Raw genomic sequence first — 17,159 nt, 5'->3', positions numbered from 1 at the left:
GTAGTTTGTCAGGAATTTAATAGGAAGTTTGATTTTATCCCATGTGACATTTTCATTGATCTAGGAAAGCAGCCAGGAATGAATGGGGCAGGTGGGGGATTGATTGGCTATAAAATTGTGCAACCTCTAGGCACAGACCACTTTTTTCTCTGACCCTAAACCCATGCGGATATTCATAATTAAATGAAAGAATTTTAACCAAAACCTACTCAATTTCCTGACAAATAAAGCTTTTTAAAAATGGCCCTGCATTTCATATTACAAAGTAAAATCATAATGGAATTGTATCAACATTCAGCTAAGTGTTTCTATAATCTTTTTTTTTTTTTTTGCATTGAAGGAGAATGTTACACTGGTATGACTTATAGTGAGATGGTTGCCCCTTCACTGTTCCTCAGAGTTTTAAATTCCAATTTTGAAAGAAACTGACTTCTTGGAGGAGGCTTGTGAAAAGACTCAGCAGATGTATAAAAGAAAGTTATCAAGTGCAGTGAGAGATGGAGGAAACTTTGTTGACAAGGAAGTCTCAGCTATCATTTTGGCATTCCATTTCTGACCACTATTGATAAATAAAAACCCTGTGAGATTGTGCTCTCTTTGGCAGCACATATACTAAAATTGGAACGACACAGAGATTAGCATGGCCCCTGCGCAAGGATGACACGCAAATTCGTGAAGCGTTCCATATTTTTTTGACACAACATCGTAAAATGATTATAAATCAATAAAAAATGTTAAAAAAAAAACCCTGTGAGATTAAGAAAAGTGATCAAAACTAAGACAATTAAGATTAGCCTCAGCCAACCTTGATTACTGCTAATCTTTATTTCTCCAGGGAATTATTACTGGGTGTGAATTATATTTTTTTAAACATTTTTTAATTGAGTTATAGTCATTTTACAATGTTGTGTCAAATTCCAGTGTAGAGCACAATTTTTCAGTTATACATGAACATACATATATTTATTTTTTACTTGCTAATATAATGTATTTTTTATTTGTAAATATATATTGCTTCTTAACTCCTTCAAATTATTTCACATTTGTATATGTCCGATATTTTTAACTAAAATTTAATTCTCTCAGATGACAAGACATGATCACCTCTTTTAATCTTAGCACCCTTCACAGCTCCCTGGCCAACACCCAGTCCAACTCTCAATACATACTTAACAAATGTGGACAGAACACCAGAGTTTGCCTCTTCTGTCCACTTGCATGTGCAACCTCCATATATCTGGAACACCTGCAAAGTGCCAGCACTGCGATGGGAGTAGCTGGGGCAAGATGAGCACCGGTTCCTACTTTCTGCCTCTGCCACACACAGAGAAACCCATCTGTCTCCTCCTGTATTCTGTTACTAATGAGTGATACCCCCTGTCGGTTCAGTCACCCAAACAAGAAACCTTGGAGTCATCCTTGCCTGCTTTCTTTCCTCAACTCCCCAACCCATTTGCAGTTAGCCACTAACTTAACCTGGAATCCTCCTGAAAGCAGCACCTGAGGCAAGGGTTTGGGAGAAGGGTTTTAGAATTCAGGCAGTGATCTGAGGAATAGGAGTGGGGAACTGGAGAGAGAGGGAAGGAAGGAAGGCCAATACAAAGGCGTGTCCTCATGTCGGTCACTCCCACAGAAACCAAGGGTCAAGGCTGCCAGGACTCCCTGAGGACAGTGTAGAATTCGCCCTAGAATGTTTCTACTGGAGGAAAGAGGATTGCATTTATCCACTGCTTTCATCCTTTGTTGTCAAGTTCACCCCATGAAGCCTTAACTCCCACACATCTGGGCTGTGCACACATGGGTGCCAGGTGTGCTCTTGTGGGTATAGCACTGGGAACAGAAAGCGAGGTTGCTCTCAGGTTGCTTCTACGTGAGTCTTGTGGCTGCAGCAATGGCTAGAGTGAAAAATGGCCAAGAGGACGGGAGGCAGGGCAGAAGAGTGTCCAGTCCAGCTGCCAAGCCTGTTGGTTCTCCCTCCTTGACTCCTCTCAGACCATCCACATCAGGCATCATCAGTAAAGCCCTCCTCGTGTCCCACTGAGTATCTGCAAAAGCCTCATAGCTGGGCAGCCTGTCTCCAGTTCATCTCCCACCCCACAGTCATAGTGTCCAGTGTGCAAGTCTGACATCATCCTTCCCCTGCTTAAAACTCTCCAGTGTCTTTCTGCTCCCCAGGAGTAATGTTAGCTATCGATATTATTATAGTATTATCATAATTATTTAATCAAAAAGCATCACAACTGCATGTGACTCTACAATCAGCTCAGTAGAAAACTTCAGTGAAAAAAATCACCTCCCCCCAAAAAAGAAGCATCACGAACCAAGAGCGGAGCTGGGTCGATCAGTGAACAGCATAGGAAAAATGCAAGTGAGAATGAGCCCGTTCTGGAAACACGATGTGAGAGGTGTGGTTTGATTAACATTTATTTATTTAGGAAAGCAATAGATTATTGAGAGTCTTAAAAGCCACAGAAAGGACTTCAGAATTCGTCACAGAAGGCAGGACTCACTGAGCTTCTTGAGCAAGGAGTTAAATGACATGGCGCGAAACGCTGCTTCTAAGTTGTGTATTACAGGAGAAAGGTCTTCTTCCCTCCGAAGCTATTAAGGAAATTCCCCATGGTGTTTCCAGGGGTTTTGTTGTAATTCCTATTGTTTAATACAAAATCTTTGATAATCCAAAATTTAGCTTGCTGTCAGGTGTGACATCAGTCCAGCATGTTTTTTTTCTAGATGGTTAACAGATTATCTCAACAATACTTATAGGATAATTCTTTATTTTTCCACACCAAAGTGTCACTTTTATCATATGATAAATTCTTATTTTTGGAGGGATCAATTTTTTGTCTTTATTTTGTTCCATTGATCAGTGTCTTTAGGTACAATAATAGCACATTATTACATATTATACATGTGTGTCTGCTTGTGTGTAAACTAATATATAATTACACAATATACCATAATACAATTAATACAATTGTGTAATATCTAATAACTGTTCTATCATAAATATTTTATTATCCAGTAGGATCTAATCTCTTTTCATTACTCTTCCCCCCCAATTGTCCTGGCTCTTTGTCTCTCTTGATTTTCTATAGAAACTTTAAAATCGGCTTGTTCAGCTCCCCTTCTCCCACCATATGTACCCAGAAAACCCTACCATTATTTATGGGGTTCATGTTAAGTTTTAGATTAACATAGGGAGAATTGACATGTTAATGTTGAGTCTTACTATGTGAGAATGTATTTTGCTTTTCCATTTGTTCAAACTTCTGTTATATCCTTTGAGAGTGTTTAGAGTTTTCTTCATGTAGATCTTGCACAGTTAAGTTTATTTCTAGATATTTTATCTTTTTATCTTTTATATTTTATCTATTGTTGCACATTATTATTGCTATTATTAAAGTCTATATATTATTTTTAAGTCAGCCAGCTTACTCCATTCTCTTACTATCTGTTGGTGGATTTTCAGGAAATTCTTTCCAGTTTGCCAGATAACGTTATATCCCTAGATAATAATGATAAATTTTTCTTTCTTTTTCCAAATTTTTATGAATCTTACTCAATTGTTTTTGTTAGTATCTCTAGAATAACATTAAATATAATGGTGATAAGAAGTGGTTTCTTATAGAAGCCAGATAGTTGAAGTAAAAATTAAATTGCTAATTGTCAATTTTTGTTTATTTCCTTTTTTTTTTTTTACTAGGGTGTAATATTTAGGATTCAGCCTTTGGGGGGTTTCATTTCAGGCAGAAAATAAGCAGCATAAATTTCAATGTCTAATGATAAAAAAAAAAAACCTCAGGAAAAAGACAAGGACTATTTCATAAACCCTCCACCACCACCCACTTGTAACTTAGATGTTGCTATTAACTTACCAACCCCAGAGCGGCTGCTTTCTCAGCAGCCTGTTTTGCACAGATTTGTGAAGAAAAGATTCATGCTAGTGGCAAATTCAATGTTGGCGTTCCTTCTGGAGGTCTCTGGGCTGGATGTGATCTTGTTTCTTTTCCAACGGGTGTGGCTTTCCTGGCAGTCAGTTCCTGAGTGACCACATTTAATAAATTGGAATAAATTCGGAATGGATTCATCATTCACGGTTTTGCAATACAAAAGATAGATGAAAAAAAAAACAAGGAGAGGCTGAGGATAGAGTTAGGTACACATCTTACTTTGCTTTTGATTATGAGCAAATGTAAGACCACAGTGTTGCAGGTCAGGACCGTGTTTGGCCAGGTCTGGTCCATCTCTGACACTGAGGCCACTTCTGTCAGTCAGCCTTTTTTGACTTCCTGTGGGGCTGCTACAGAAGGACCAGAAAGGCCTTTGAGTGAATCTGAGCACACTTGACATGGGAAAAGTGAGGACTCTTTGTCTCGGACCCTGTACTTTGAGCAGTTTTCAATCCACTCATTTAGATACAAATATGGAAACAAACAAGCCAAGATCCTTGAGAGGAACCTTGACTGTGGACACTTGGGTGGATGCTGCCTCTTGTTGAAGCTGTGGACTGGAGAAGCACTGGGAGAACCTCACAGTGACACCCCGTCTCCCGCCATGCTCACTCTTGGCCCTGGGTGGTCAGCGGGCATGCCGGAGAACTGAGGCCGGTATTTCTCCTTTACTTTCGGACACTAAGTTGAAGTGAGCAAATAAACCCCTTCACTTGAATTGTTTTGACTTTGTGCCTCTGAGACCTTAACTGTCATTTCCAGCTGCTATCCTCATGAAAGTCAGATCACTACTATCAGACATTAGTATGTGCTTTCACCTTTACGTACAAACCCCAGAATTGAAAGCCCGAGTAACTTGTTATTTATTTTGAGTGGTGGGTTTCGTTTCTGGCCCTTTACAGGTAGGCTTTTCCTGTCACCCAGTATTTCTTCCTTTGCATGAATACTTTGGCTCCACATCTTCATCGGGTACTCACGTTCAGTCTTCCTTGGGCCCCTAGGAGAGTTTTATGCAGGCAGTTTCATGCACCTTGCCTATTCTGCATTTGCCCAATCTGAACACTATGTTATTGGAATCTTTTGAGTAACATACATACATCATCAATATACCATTATCCTGACTTGTTAAAAAAGTTCTTCACCTTCATCCATTCAATCCAACATGCGCTGAAGTTCTTTTCATTTTTTCTTTAGAATGTCTCCCAGCTTCGCTCGCCCTCTCCACTGCCGCTGTCATTATCACTGTCCTTAATGTTCTTCAACAGCACAATAGCCTCCTAACTAATCTCCTCTGATTGAGCCACTTTGCTGCCCCTTCACCCTGTGTAGCGTTGCCAGATCCATTTTCCAAAGCAGCACGTCACATCATGTCCTTTAATTCCTTGCTCGAGAAGCTTGGTGAATCCTGCCTTCGGTGGTGAATTCTCAAGTCCTTTCTGTGGTTTTCAAGACTCTCAATAATCTGGACCTATCTTGCCAGCCTTGGGGTGTTGCCTTCCCAAATACATGCTAACCACCCAAGCTTCCCACCTTTTTTTTTCAGAACAGGCTCCTTCCCATATCCATTCTTTTCCTAATGTTGCTACCCTAAGCTGGAAAGCCTTCTTCTCTTTCCTCTCTCCATCTAGCTCCTATCCATCTTTCAAAATCTCATCTCCAGTCTCTCTTGATCCCAATCTTTGGGGCGCTGTTCCTTTTCTAGAGTTCCAGCTCCTTGTGTGCTCTGCTCTGTCTCTTACTCTTGCATTCACACTGTGTTCCAGGTACTGTTAGCACATGAGTTCTTTTGTTTTTTTCTTTTTTAAATTGAAGTATAGTCGATTCACAATGTCATGTTAATTTCTAGTGTACAGCGTAGTAATTCAGTTATACGTATGTATATTTATATTCCTTTTCATAATAGGCCGTTACAAGATATTGAATATAGTTCCCTGTGCTATACAGTAGGACTTTGTTGTTTATCTATATACAGCAGTTAGTATCTACAAATCCTGAACTCCCGATTTATACCTTCCCACCTCTTTACCTCCTGGTAGCCATAATTTTGTTTTTTATTTCTGTAGCACGTGAATCCTTAACTTGATCTTCACAATACAGTCTTATGAGATTATTATATTATTATGATCCCATTTCAAAGATGAGAAGCCTGATACTCAGGAAGGTTAAGTAACTTGCCCAGAGTTAAGATTACATCCATGAAGTGATGAAACTAGGATTCAAACTCAGGCAGTCTTTCTTCAGAGGCGGTGTACCTAACCACTGTGCTGAACTGCCTCTTTTTGTCCTGTGTGACTCTGCTTGTTTCCTTAGTCCTTTCCCAGCCTGACGGCCAGCTCCTCAAGGGCAGGTGTCATCTTCCCTGCCTTGTATACGTCCCATTTATTGCTTCCCTGGAGTCCATCAGGTAGGAAGATCTTAATAGAATTCATTGCATATGGGCAGGGGACTTACCTGTCTTACTCACCAGCATTTCTTCAAAAAGTAAAAAATAAAAAACTAGATCTAGAACATAAAAAGTGCTCAAAGATTATTTGTCGAATAAATGATTAAATGAATATTTGATTGATTTACAGTTTGATAAATACATAATCACATCAACGCATCCTTCTCAAGTTTTTTCATTCATGTAACTATGCGTATCTGTATTTTATTTACAAGTCTCTCCGTTGCCTCCAGGCCACAAATGATGATTAGCTGAATTTTTTTTTCTAGATAAAATGGATGGTTAGTTGTCCTCACGTAAGTTAGTTGTTACTTCTAGGGATCTAAAGGCGCTTCCCAGGGCACAGCGGGCTCTGGAGTTCACTCCTCTATTATAGCTGATGCAATTAAGTTAACCAATTTATTTAAACTGTTATTATCAAAAGCAAAAAGAAACACTTCCGTGAGGTTTAGCTGCCTTAACAAATAGTGCTTTTAAACTTAGATTTATAGCACTTGCTTATTTATAAGTAAATAAAATGGTATTGTTGCCAGTAGATGTGGCTGGTGTCCATGTTCCTGTCCCGTCCCAGAAAGAATTCAGAGACAAGACACAGAGGTTAAGAAAGTAAAGTGAGGATTTATTAAGGGATGGATAGTATGTTCTCAAGGGGAGAGCGGGCAGGCTCAGGTGAGCAGCTGCCCTGAGTTTTTTTGGCAAGTTGGTTACGTAGAGTATAAGAATGAATGGGCGGAATATTCACTAGGGAGGGAAGGGCTTGGAGTCGTATTTTCATCCCAACTCCTCCTTCCTGAAGAGGGAGGGATTTTTGTCCTTATTTGGTCTGGATTGGAAGTGTCATGGTGTCGGTGTGTGATGGGTACGTCTCATCTGCAAGTCTCATTTTATTGAAATGAGGGCATAAAGAGCAAAAGGTTACATTCAGACACTGGAGATTCCTGCCTTTTCTCACCTTTCTTTGTCGGCCTCCAGGCTGCTCATCACCCCAAAAGGTGTGACCACTTTTTCAGCCCAAAGGTTCCTGCTTTTCTTTCTCTGTCCAGGGACCCCTGCTGCTTACATGATGTGTGGTTTCCTGTATTTGGCCCCTCCTTTCTGCCCAATTCCTACCATTTGACCTGCGTCCCCCTTTCTCCGCTCATATCTAGCTATCTGCCTGCTCTAATAGTATCAATAGTCCAACAAATCGTCAAAATTTAATTTTCAGAAATGTTCCTTCTTCATGAGAAAGCTCTTCCAAACTGGAAGAAGGCATTATTTGTTTCATATCCTGTGCCTGAAAACTGTTCTGGTCTCTTCTTTTCATCCAGGGTCAACTTCATATTTTAGCTAAAAGATACCTCAAATAATTCTCTCTAAATATTATGAGTGGAAGTCAGGCTTCTGCAAAGCAAAATCTGTATTAATTGCCAAGTCACATTTAGCATTAAGAACTTAAAAATTCAGTCAAAATAAATAATTTTACATCAAGAGCTGAATTAACACCAATTTTTCAAAAGACTTTTCTTTTGAGAAATTCAAGGCATCTCATCAAGTCTACAGTCTTCCAAAATTGTGCTGTTCTCCAAGACAGCCTTATTAGTCCCATTGTGCAAATAACAGAGTTGTGGCAAGATTGGAATGACATCAGACTGAGTAGGCTCTTGACTTCATCAAACCGTCATCGCTAAATTAGAAGAAGAGGCTACAAACAAAGCAGGAAGGAAAATGATTGGCAAGGAGGAAGCCAAATGTAAGAACAGGATGGTCACCAGAGCCCTTTTAACATAGAATCCCAGGGAATTCAGAAAAGGGAGGGGAAAAAACAGACCTTAATGAATCATAGCACTTTTCAAGATAGAAAAGAAATGTAGAGGCTGTTTCATCTCAGCCACTCATTTAAGTAGTTGGGTCTCGAGAGTGAAATTTGGAAACGCGATGTAGAGCGAGCCCTCATTAGGATGCTGCTGACGGCAAAGGCTAAGCCAAATCAGGTGTTTATCAGAGAAAGTGAATGTAGGAAGTAGAATGTCATGAACAAATTTATGAAGTATAGGAGGGTCTGAAAATGGTGTACATGAAATTCTGGAACAAATTTGTAAAGTCCAGAAGTGATGGCTGTCTCCTAAACTTTTCCAGTCTATTGCTCACCAATCTGCTTATTATGACAGCCTAGTTCAATGTCATGTCTGTCCAGAAAGGGAGGACATAGTCACCTCAAGATGACCAAATCACCATGGTGGGCCCTGTCACCCCGCCACACACACACACACACCCACCCACCCCCATATATATGCTCACTCACACCCTCACAGTGACTGAAATTTAAAGCTTTTTAAAAAAAATGTTCAACTCTTCTTCCTGGGCTCTTTTCTTTAATTATAAATAAAACTGGTAGGTCTGGCTTTTTGTTTCCAACATCTTTTAATAAACCTACCCATCCTCAAGGTTATGTACATCGTGTGCATAAATGTTTGGGCTATTTATATTCTGATATGGTTCATTCATTCTTTCTTTCTTTCTTTCAACAAATACTCAGTACCTGCTCTGTAGCCAGCGCTTCGGCAGATACTGAGAATGCAGTAATGAAAAAAACATATGTGGTTCCAGCCGTCATGGAGTGTATAATCTATCGGGGAAAACAGACATTAAACAAATAACTGGAGGAGGTGATCAGCCTGTGGGAACAGTATGTAGACAGATCAAGAGTCCCAAGTCCTACAAGACTTTTATGGATGGAGTTTAGAAAGCAGGGCACAGGGGTATGCTATGAAGATGGAAAGGTGTGCAGGGCCAGATCATCAAAGGCTTTAAAAATATTACAAGTATGTGGGGCTTTATTCTGAAGACAATAAAAAGCCACAGACAGATTGAATCTTGGTTGGGGGGCATGACATGATAGGACTTGCATTTGAAATCTTGTGCGAGGGGAAGATGCTTGGAGTAGAGCAAGGTGAACTATTTTGGTTTGGAAGAGAATTATCATGGTAGAGGAAACCAATAGAAATGAACAGACTAAGACTGATATGTGAGGTAGAATCAGTCATTGCTTCTTGAGTGAATGAATGTGGAGCTGAAGGAGGAGGGGGAGTTAAGACAGATCCCAGGTTTCTGGTTGGAGCAATCTGATAGCTGGTACTACAGAAGGTGGGGAATAAAGGGACAGAGGGGTGGGAAAAATAAGTTCTGCTTTGGATGGGCTGAATTTCAGATACCTGATGTTCAAGTGGATGGAGATACCCAGCAGGCAGAAGAGAGAACTAGGTTGGATATATAAAACTGGAAGTTACCGGGATCCAGAGAAAGGGTAATTAATCTACTAAATACATGCATATTCCGTGAGGGGTGAGATCATGTCTGGCACAATGGTGGTCCTCACTAATTATTTGCTGAAAGTTGTTGAATTGAAACCATGGGGTGAAATCAAGGTTGAGGATAAAAGAGCCTGTGGGTCCCCTGTTTTTAGCTCTCCTTGAGGAGTTGGAAGCAAAGGAACCGAGCAGCAGTCCCAAGAAGGGGTTAACACAGAGATGCGGCATCACAGAATTAGAGGGAAGAAGTTTTGAGAAAGGAAGCTTGTTCATTGTTGTTGGAAGTTTCTAGTAGGGGTAAGCAAAATAAAGCTAGAAAAATGTGGCCATAGGATTTAACAGCAGCGTAAGAGCACATTAGCTTGTCAGGAACAAGGGTAGAGGCTGGGTAAACTTGAATGGAGGGCAAGAAAGTCATAGGAAAATAGAAATAGTGATGGGAGTGTTGGTCTGCATTGCCCTGATGTGGTTGGCATGCCTGGGCTGGTAGCCATCATTTCTCCTGAAGAGGATGTCCTCTCTCAGTACCACTTACCAGGGCAAGAGGTAGTGGTACCCAGAAACTAAGGGGTAAGGGAATCCCACATCCGTCTTCTTTTTTAAAAAAATACTTATTGAGCACTTGCTATATTACACAATCCAAAGTGATTTGCGTCCTAAGGTCCCCTGAGAAGCAGAAGCCAAGTTGAGATTAGATATGTGGAGATTTATTGGGAGAAATGCCTGTGAGGGAAAAGGGAATTGGGACAGAGACATTATACCTGCTGTAGGTCTGACCCCTGTGAAGAACAGAGAAGGAAGAATTGGGTCTGAGGCAGAAGCTCAGACTACAGTGCAGTTCTAAAAAAGTTTGGCCAGGGGGGAATCTTTAAGCCAAAGACACTCACCAGAGGAGTCCTGCAGGTTGCAGGAACAGACCTGCCATAATCTCTTTGCCATGCTCAGTCTTTGGGTGAGAGCTGCCCATGGCCTCAGCGCGAATGAGGTGATAGATTCAGAGCAAAGCATCTAGGACCATTGGGCAGGATAGGTTCATGATTGCCACACAAATACTATCTCATTTAATCTTAACAGCATCCCTCTGACATAAATATTATTATGCCCATTTCACAGATGAGACACCAAGGATTACATAAGTTAAGTAACTTGCTTAAGTTTTCACAACTAGTAAGAGGCAGAGCCTGGATTTCAACCAGTGGTATGCCGGAGCTGGCTTGGACAGGCTCTGAGCAACTGTTAAATTTTCAGGCATTGTTCTGTTCAGTTAACATCAAGATATTGGCTTGAATTTGGCCATGGTAGGAGTATTTCACCATGGAAATCTGCAAACACTATAAATCAGGTCTTTGTTTTTCGGGGGAAGGTGGTTGTTATACATTTACCAACATGCCTCGATTTAAACCCAAGTCATCTGCCTCCAGAGTCGCCCCTCCACCTTCTATGCTACAGGCAATTGGCTTAATGATTCCCTGATACATTTCTGCTACAAAAAATTCCTTAAGCACCCCCTTTCCTCTGAATCCAAAGCAGGGGTTGTCATGCCCTGTGTTTTGGCCCTGCCTGCATTCCAACATCACTGCTGTGTGTCCTGCTCCCTAACTGCACAGAAAGTTTCCCCAGGATAAGAAGAGGAATTATCTTATACTTCCTTGTATTCTCAGCCCCTGCATCCCACCCCACTGCTCAGTAAGTATTTGCTATCGAAGGTGACACTGATCTATGTATTCACCTCTATTGATGATTGGGGATTGGTAACATCTATGAAATAATGTAAAAGGTTGTGTTCGACACAGTTGTCTGTTAGCACTCATATCAATTCCTGACTCTTCCATCTGTAAAGGCAGACACTGCTGGAAAGTGTTTCAGCCTCCAGATGACCTTTTCAGAGGACTGTAACATCCATTACAGCCCAGCGATGTGGTTCCTGCCTACTCCCACCCACAAACCAGGAGAGACATTAATTACTTGCCTGCCTGGCCACTGGCAGCTTATTGTGAAATTGCTTATCCTCCCAGCTCTGCACTCTCCAGCCTGGGAAATAAAACATGCCCGCTGCCTGGAAGCAGGGAGGTACAGAGGAGCATTCAGAGTCCTGGACTCCTCTCTCCCTGAGCCGTGTACTCCAGAGTCCGAGAGCACAGCAGCCGTAGAGAAAGGTTAGGATGAAAAGAAGCCCAGGGACTTTGGCCACTGTAGAAAGTGATGTGCCCGGAGATGTCAGTAAGTGACCCTGAGATGTCAGAAGACTCAGGTCTTGGAGTCACTTCAAATCGCATAATATGTGAGCTACTGAAACTGTTTCTCGTGCACACGAACCAGCTGCAGAAGCAGCTTGTGCCATGAAGTCTGCTTCCAGGTGAAAAAGCAGGTCTCTCGTGAAAGCAGCCATGCCCTCAAGCAAAGCGTTTTGAAATCTTTTGACGTTGCAAAAGGACCTATAAATCACCACTTCTTCTGCACCGCTTCCAAAAATGTTTCTTCCTTATTAATGTATTTAAAAAATGCCTTTGGGAGTGCCTGCTATGAGATAGGGCCTGTTCTCAGCCCTTGGGAACCTTCAGGGAGGAGAACAAAAGTTGCTGTTGCTGTGGGGCTCACGGTCAAGTTTTAGCCCTTCCTTCAATCCTCTTGATCTTCATCGCGTGTGTGTGTGTGCTCATTCATCAAGTAGATCATTCAGCCAAACAGGCACTTGGCACCTCCTTTGTGCCACGTGCAGTGGTGGGGGCTGGGGAAGCAAGACAGACTCTGCTCTCAGGGATACAGGCCAAGGGGAGAGGCAGACACATGCCCCTTGGATTCTAACACCAGGGCATTATCTGCCAGCATCTGTGGACAGCTGCGGAGGCCATGTCCGTGAGGCTTCCTGGAGGAGGTGACACTTGAGTCTTGAGGGATAATAGAAGGTAGCAGGCAGAGAGGGCATAATTTGAAACAGCTTGCTGCTCAGGAGGAACTAGAGGCAGTGAAGGTTGCTGGGGCATAAAGGATGAGCAGGAACTGAAACCCGAGTTTAGACAGGTAGGCAGAGCCTGCATCGTATGTCAAGTCCCTAGTTGATTTCATTGATTTAAAAAACAGCAACAGCCCAGACACCCTGAAGTTCATTTCAGTGTGTTCTCCTTTGAAGGACAGGCAGGAAGCCATAGGAGGACGCCTCCCTGGTCTCTAACCCGCAGTGTAGAAGTGCCAGGTGGCCACACTGACCCCCGCTCCCTGCCTCCTCCCAGCCGCACCCCCGTCCACTCCGCTTTGCCATTTCAACTCTCCTCTTCCCACTTCCAAATCTACTCTTCAAAGGAGACTTCTGCCTGTTCCCAAGGATGCAGCTCCTTCGTTCCTCTTCATTCCTCCACTGCCCTGTTTCCAGGTAATCCACTGGCCTGTAATTCTGGATAATCCACTGGCCCGTCTGGCAGCAGCGCAGCCTGAACTGCCTCCCACCCGCGTTCCCACACCCCTTTAGCACCAGCGAGTGAGCCAGGAGTGTGCTTTACAGCCGCCTCTGCCCCTCTGGAATGGTCCTCTGGAAATGTGGGAACCTCGTCAGTCCTTCACCAGCCAATACAGATGGGCCAATAGATGTTCAAAGGCTTTAAAAAGACAAAAACACATAATTCACAGTGTTTCTGTTGTTATCACTTGAGGCCTCTAGACTTCTAATGAAGTGATTTCTGGCTTTGTGGGAATTTCATGAAGGTGGGATTCTTTGACCTCAGTAAAATAAAAACCCCCAATAAAAACCTTGGTTTAAAGTTTAAAAGGCTTGAAGGGAGTCAAGATAGAGAAGGGAGGGGAGAACTGAGGTGGGTAATTGAAGCCAGAAATGTTGGGGCCTTCCCTCTTTGAAGGAGTAGCTAGGCCACGACAGAAATCCACCTCCTGGGTCGCTGTTGCTTTTTACAAAAGGCATCAGCATTTTACCAACACTTATAGGCTGATTTGGCAGAAGGCTAGAGCATTAAGGGGGAGAAAAGTAGCCCATGAGACCCTTACCAAAAGGATGGGGAAGCAAAGGTGACTGGTGTTATCCTTGTTAAGATAAACTGAAAACAACTGGGATTGCATTAAGAGAAGGTCTACCAACAGCAAACGCACAAAAGGACATACTGTGTCCCCAGCTCTGTCATGTGTCTTTCTAAGCTAACAGGTAACTTATTAAATTAAGGCAGCTACATTCAGTCTTCCAAAAAGGAGGCCTTAAAACTGAGGCATCAAGGCCTGTCCAGGTCCATGGACCATTCTCACTTGCGAGGTGAAGGCTCTGTCTAATCTTTGTGTCTCTTCCTCAAATACAAGAGTTAAGAAGTCACCCGTTCATATGGTAAATAAATTTTCCTGAGCTTTTTGGTAATCAAATGAGTTTTTATTTTATTAATTCCATTATTCTCCACTTATTTATTTTTTTATTGTATCTTTTTTCCCAACTTTTTTTATTGAGTTATAGTCATTTTACAATGTTGTGTCCAATTCCAGTGTAGAGCACAATTTTTCAGTTATACATGAACATATATATATATTCATTGTCACATTTTTTTTCTCTGTGAGCTACCATAAGATCTTGTATCTATTTCCCTGTGCTATACAGTATAATCTTGTTTATCTGTTCTACATTTTGAAATCCCAGTCTGTCCCTTCCCACCCCCCACCCCCTTGGCAACCACAAGTTTGTATTCTATGTCTATGAGTCTGTTTCTGTTTTGTATTTATGTTTTGTTTTTTCTTAGATTCCACATATGAATGATCTCATATGGTATTTTTCTTTCTCTTCCTGGCTTACTTCACTTAGAATGACATTCTCCAGGAGCATCCATGTTGCTGCAAATGGCATTATGTTGTCGGTTTTTATGGCTGAATAGTATTCCATTGAATAAATATACCACGTCTGTAATTTAGATGGAAACACTTAAGTCAATGAAAATTCATCTAAAGAAACATCAGCCTCTTTCTAAAGAAATTTCACATTTTGATATTAAAAAATAGGTGTATGGGGTAAGAAAGTCCAAAGACTGTTGCTTCCTATGTTCTTTTTCAATATTTTATTTGGAGTTTGGCAGAAGAGTCGGGACAATCCACAGTAGCAAAAATAGACCTTCATATAAAAAATACTGAAAAGGGCTATACCCCAAAATATTTTTTCTCTTTATCTATTATATTTTTAATTTGTTATATATTTTACTTTTAAATATTTATATCTGTGGGGCAGACTTATGTTTGCTTTTAATTTTCCTTTTTTGCTTAACCATATATTCTATAGTAATAAAAACATTTGAGGAGTAAGACTAAGGTTTGACACCAATGAGATGTTCCTTGCTTTTGAACTCGAATAGTTAAGCAAATCAGTGTATTAAATTGAGAGGCCAAAGAAAACATTCAGTGACAAGTTAACTGGATACTAGTTCTCCATTTAGCCGTTTGACCTCGTTCACATGACACCAGGGTGTTCTCATGGATAAAATTGTAATTCCAGATATTCAGACTTTCAGATTCATATTTTCCATATTAGCCCACAGCAGCTTTACTCTGGGAATTTTGCAGAAAATTCTCCTTGTGTTTCAGTCATTTGCATTCTCCCTGTGAAAGCCAATAGGGAACAGCAGTAGACACTGACCATCCCCAGACCCCCAGGGAACTGTGCTAGGAGGCTCTGTATTAATTGATTGAGAAGTTCTTCTAAAGCACCAACATCTTTCTAAAACAATTCGGATCAAATAATGAGACTAGCTGCAAACCACAATATTTATGAGACGTAAATTTGAAATCCACAGTGATGTTCTATTAGGAGTCTGAACTAGAAGTGGAAAGAGGAGAGAGAGGGCCAAGTTGACTCAGTAGGGTCAGGAAGCTAATGGTACTTCCTCATTCACTCGAGAAATACTGGCTGAGCATGTGCTCTGGGCCGGCCACCCTTCTAAGCCCTGGGACTGCTGTGAAAAAGACAAAGCCCCATCTCTCTTGGAGCTGATACCCTAGTGAAGTGAAACAAATAGTTAACAGACAGACAGACAAATAATACGCAGTGGTCAAGTGGTGATAACGATTCATGGATAAAGTCCAGGAGAGTCTATGAGCTCCAGTAGAGGGGAGAATGCATCATTAATTTCAACAGCTTAGCATTTCCTTCATTTTTGAATATAGGCAAAAACTACATCAGTATTTACAGTACCTGTAATGTCATCAGTAGAATTCCTACCTGTTTTATATCAAGTACTGTTACTGGAGGCCTCTCAGAATAAGCATTTATACCACCATAAGACCTGGGTTGAAATTTCGGTAGATACTAGACCCATTGAGAAGTCTTGTTAGTTCGTACTTTCTCACACCTGTTTAGTATTTTGATCAATAATTCAATATATTTGGTTTCCTTTCCAACCTTATATGTTTTACTTTATACATTTAAGCACATGGATCTGAGAAGTGGGTTCTTAGACTACACCAGACTGCCAGGAGGTCAGTAGCACAAGTGCTTTTATGCGAACTTCCCCTATCTCTTCCCAGATTTTTAAGGGCTGACATTTAGTACAACTAATAGTTTTTACTGTTCCTTCAAAGATATTCTTTAAAAAAAAAAATTGTTTTGAAGTATGTGCCGTGGTGAAGTGTACCATGGTGTCCAGCCAAGTCTGGTCCACTGCCTTGACTCATATTAATGAGCCAACCACTTACCGCCACAGTTTTGCACCATCAGCACAAATATTGACACCATCAAAAAGACCTTGTGTGATTATGAAAATAGTTTTGATCTTGTGGACCCCTAAAAGGTTCTCAAGTCCCGCCAGCAATCTGTGGACCACACTTTGAGAACCTCTGTGCTAGATTAAGTGGCAAGTATAGAAATTCTTTTAAACATTTGAACCACCCAGGGGACTCCCATCTGCATAAAAATTTTGTTGGTGGTGGTTGTAGTTTGCTATCCAGCTCTTTGAAATGGAAGATTTACCCAAGCTTTCAAGGGAGAGTTTTAAAAATCTCAGTCAAAAATCATCTTCTGTTGACAATTTTTGATGGGCCAACACTGTAAAATGTCAGGAAATATATCTTACAGCAGAGACAGATGGCTCCCACTTGAAAAATACACAGTTCAGAGGGGGTCTTCACCTTCTTCATGTCATGAGTCCCTTTAGCAGTCCAGTGAAGCCTACAGATCTCTTCTCAAAATAATGTTTCTAAATGCATAAAATACTTTGGATTACAAAGAAAACAAATCATATTGAAATACAGTAATAGCTCAGGCCCCTTTGCAAGGGTGGGGTGGGGGGGGCTCTGTACTCCAGGTTAATAACCACCTACTTCCCTTAGTCTTTACTGGCAAGGAGAAAAAGCTAGGGATGAAGTTCATTTTTTAATGCACTTGTTTCCGTGTCAGTTAACATCTTAAGTCCCAAATTCTGACTGTAACTAAGACAGATTTAGACCTAATGAGTCCAGTGCAAGAGTATGGAGTAAGAAGAATGAGTTTCTCCTCCACCTTCT

The 17,159-nt window shown here is 41.2% G+C and overlaps 1 protein-coding gene and 1 non-coding gene across 4 annotated transcripts in view; both read left to right on the top strand.

The window, feature by feature from the left end:
* The window catches only part of UST (uronyl 2-sulfotransferase), a 381,095-nt gene that overhangs the window by 302,161 nt on the left and 61,775 nt on the right, over positions 1 to 17,159 (top strand). The gene's annotated exons all lie outside the window — the stretch shown is intronic.
* On the top strand, positions 589 to 692 carry LOC123619852 (U6 spliceosomal RNA). Its single transcript, XR_006728592.1, has one exon. It is a non-coding gene; the product is annotated as a U6 spliceosomal RNA (small nuclear RNA).

The sequence above is a fragment of the Camelus bactrianus genome, chromosome 8 (genome assembly GCF_048773025.1).
Source record: "Camelus bactrianus isolate YW-2024 breed Bactrian camel chromosome 8, ASM4877302v1, whole genome shotgun sequence".
Classification (NCBI taxonomy): Eukaryota; Metazoa; Chordata; class Mammalia; order Artiodactyla; family Camelidae; genus Camelus; species Camelus bactrianus.
The sequence above is the reverse complement of the archived record's forward strand: the minus strand, read 5'-3'. Positions and strand labels throughout refer to the sequence as shown.